Below are 3976 nucleotides of genomic sequence, written 5' to 3'. Positions count from 1 at the left end.
CTTGATGTTTGTGCATGTTTTGGAATGCATTGTTGTAAATTTGGTGATGGCAATATGGTGAAGGTTGGTTGGAATGAGTGATGCATTGCAGAATTGAGGGTATTTGGCTATGGACAGCAGGGCATTTGGTACAGGAAACAATGTGGACTATTTGTCCATGTATTTGGATGTCGCAGATTCAACTAGTTTGCCCTATGGTTGGAGTAGATATGCACAGTTTAGCTTGGCAATTGTTAATCAAATCCATAATAAGTTTTCTGTGAGAAAAGGTATCCCTTTCATTTTGAGCATTGCTGGAATTACACTTGTCACATGATGGCACTGGCTAGTCATAACTGTAAGTAGGATAGAGCATTGCTGGAATAAAAAGTGTTTTTTTTTTGCAAGATGTCAAGATGTATGTTGCAATTAATGGATGCAAGATCATTTGATACTCAAATAATCTATAATTTGTTATAATTAATCATTTGACACCTCTTTACACACACACATACACTGATTATTCTGCATTTGGTTGCTAAGAAAGCTGATAGTCTTTATCCTGTTGTCAGTGGTGCAAGTATAGCTGCAAAGGTATTTAACTCTCTTCTAAAACTACATCAGTATACTATAATGTTTTATTGTTTACTTAAAATCTTTAATCCAACCTTTCAGGTTACGAGGGACCGAGCTGTAAGAGATTGGGTGCTCGATGAGACTGCTGATAATATACACAGGAACTTTGGTTCTGGATATCCTGCAGGTGAGAGTGTCATGAGTACATCGCATATGATATTGAGTATTATATTGATTTACATTGTAATTATAATAAATATGTTTTTGTTTCTTTGTTAATGTAGATCCCGCAACCAAGTCTTGGCTAGAAAATCACAAACATTCTATCTTCGGTTTTCCAACATTGGTTCGGTTTAGTTGGGGAACTTGCAGCACTTATTTTAAAAGTGGTGCTGAAGTTTTATGGTAAGCATGATAAATGCTTTCTTAATCTTTACTGAAATCTGTGTGTTCGACAAGGATCAAAATGGTTTCATCACTGCAGCTGAGCTCTGTCATGTTATGACAAATCTCAGCTAAAAGCTGAAATATGAAGAGGTTGACGAGATGATTCGGGAAGTTGATGTTGACGGTGATGGTCAGATCAACTATGAGGAGTTCGTTAGAGTCATGATGGCTTATTTGTTTTTAAAATAATGTGTTTCAAATATTGTGTATAATTAAATTTTGATTTTTAATGTCAATAACGGCTGAATGCTTGCCCTTGGTCTTATAGGAATAAATAAATTCTGATCAACAGCTCAATTATCAGTGCAACTGCTCTTTTCTTGATGGATTATTTCAGGCTATATTTTACAAAGGTGCAGTTAGGTACTCCTCCAGTAGAATTTTATGTGCAAATTGACACTGGAAGTGATGTTCTTTGGGTCAGTTGCAGCTCCTGCACTGGTTGTCCACAGACAAGTGGGCTACAGGTAAATTCAATTTTATCTCTTTGTTGATTTAGTATCATAAATTCAATGTAATGGTTTATGATTTTGTTACAGATTGAGCTCAATTTTTTCGATGCTGGGCGTTCGTCGACATCATCGTTAATCTCTTGTTCTGACCGAAGGTGCAACAGTGGAATACAGTCATCAGACGCGACCTGTTCCAGTCAGAACAACCAGTGTTCTTACACTTTCCAGTATGGAGATGGTAGTGGAACATCAGGCTATTATGTGTCCGATACGATGCATTTGGATACTATTTTCGAGGGATCTGTGGCTACAAACTCTTCAGCTCCTGTGGTTTTTGGGTGAGATTTCATGAGCATGAAATGGTTGATACTTGATAGCATTTCTCTCTTTTCGTCCCTGTGTTTATGGGGTTAATCTAATATTGGAAATCGTTACATTGTGAATCGAGCAGTTGTAGTAACCAGCAGAGTGGAGACTTGACAAAGTCCGACAGAGCAGTTGACGGTATATTTGGATTTGGGCAACAGGAAATGTCTGTGATCTCCCAGCTCTCCTCACAAGGGATTGCTCCTAGAGTATTCTCACATTGTCTTAGAGGAGATAGCACTGGTGGAGGAGTTTTGGTTCTTGGTGAGATTGTGGAGCCTAACATAGTTTATACTCCACTTGTTCCATCACAGTAAGTTCCTTCATCAGAAATAAAATTGCTAGAATTTAACATCTTTCATCACATTTGTTGTTGTTAAGTTCCTAACATAGTCAAACTTTTTGTAAGAATGTCCATCTAAAAAGTGTTTATCTAACATATTTCAGGCCTCACTACAACTTAAATCTACAGAGCATCTCTGTCAACGGCCAGGCGTTGCAATCGATGCATCAGTTTTCGCTACATCAAACAACAACAGAGGTACCATTGTTGATTCTGGAACAACTTTGGCATACCTTGCAGAAGAGGCTTATGATCCCTTTGTCAATGCAGTGAGTTTCTTTTAACTAATTTCACGTTCTTCAATTAATCAATAACACTATGTTGCTTTAGTGCTTCATGTATTACTTAGCAATCACGGCATGCTTTTTGCTGATTGGAGGTTTATAAAACATTGATGGTGAAATGATTTTTTTTACTTGTGCAGATTACAGCTACAATACCACAATCAGTACGCACTGTTGTTTCTAGGGGAAATCAGTGTTTCTTAATTACTAGCAGGTTAGGCTGAGGCATTGAGCACTTCATTCATGCATCTTTTTCTAGATTTATTATTACTGCTCGTTCACTTTTGCTGCTGATTTGCTATAAAATTTCTGATTCCTTTTTTCTCTAACTCCTTTCTTATTACTGTCCTTAGTGTCGCTGATATTTTTCCTCAAGTAAGTCTGAATTTTGCTGGTGGTGCATCGATGGTTTTAAGACCACAGGACTACCTTATACAGCAAAGTTCTGTTGTAAGTATTCAAGATTCAATTCCTTTTTCTTTTCATTTTCTGAGGACTGGTTTGAATTTTATGATCTATTAATCTGATTTTGATTTTACTGTATATCTAAAGCTGCCTAGTGTACCTTTCTGTAAGATGTTTTACATGATAACTTAATTTACTAAACAAATCATTTATTAAAGCAAATGATACAGCTGATATTATTCTCGATTACAACAAGCTAAATTTACAATTCCAATATAATCGATAACATCCTTTCTTATCCTTATTCGCTCTCTGGTGATTTGAGTTCATTATCAAGAAATACAAAGAAAGAAAGATAACTTTGCTTGTAATTCCCATTACACGCCATTTTTCAACTGAAAGCTGGTACTTCATAGTATAGAGAAAGTTTTAAGACATGTCTCAAATTTCACAGAAAATTCTTGGATATTATTGACAGCTATGATTATGTGCAGTTATTTTTCATATTCAGCTTATGCTTCACTTAGTTCAATATTTTTAATATACTATGTTGTCTCACCAAATTCTCTGGTGAAACTATTCATGTTACAGAGTGGTGCAGCAGTGTGGTGCATTGGCTTTCAGAAAATCCAGGGTCAAGGGGTGACAATTCTAGGAGGTATAATACCAATCATAATATCAATTTAAATTTGGTATATATATATATTTGTTAGCCAAAAATTGGTAGAAAAAAGGCCAAAATGGCATATATAAAATGTGATAATTGTCTGTCAAAATCTGGTTGAAAACGGGTAGAAATTCTGGTTTATAAACCTGGAAAAAATGTGGTTTAAAACAAAAGTTTCAAAAAATTTCGTATACCTTAGACAGCGCTTTTGTAAAAAGCGCTGTCTAAGGGGGGGATTAGAAAGCGCTTTAGGCAAAAGCGCTGTCTAAGGGGGGGGCTTAGACAGCGCTTTTTGAAAAGCGTTGTCTAAGGTATACCTAAAAAAATTAAAATAGGAGGGTCTTAGAAAGCGCTTTTGGCCAAAGCGCTGTCTAAGGGGGTGGGGCTTAGACAGCGCTTTTCAAAAGCGCTGTCTAAGGTATACCTAAAAAATTTAAAATAAGAGGGTCTTATAAAG

At 36.2% G+C, this 3976-nt stretch overlaps 1 long non-coding RNA gene and 1 pseudogene across 1 annotated transcript; both read left to right on the top strand.

The window, feature by feature from the left end:
* Positions 1-511: 511 nt before the first annotated feature.
* On the top strand, positions 512-961 carry LOC127129068 (uncharacterized). Its single transcript, XR_007806138.1, has 3 exons — positions 512-573; positions 655-742; positions 840-961. It is a non-coding gene; the product is annotated as an uncharacterized LOC127129068 (long non-coding RNA).
* Positions 962-1101: 140 nt separating this feature from the next.
* On the top strand, positions 1102-3539 carry LOC127130415 (aspartic proteinase 36-like; annotated as a pseudogene).
* Positions 3540-3976: the final 437 nt, after the last annotated feature.

Source organism: Lathyrus oleraceus, chromosome 3 (genome assembly GCF_024323335.1).
Source record: "Lathyrus oleraceus cultivar Zhongwan6 chromosome 3, CAAS_Psat_ZW6_1.0, whole genome shotgun sequence".
NCBI lineage: Eukaryota > Viridiplantae > Streptophyta > Magnoliopsida > Fabales > Fabaceae > Lathyrus > Lathyrus oleraceus.
This window is presented reverse-complemented; position numbering and strand designations above follow the sequence as displayed.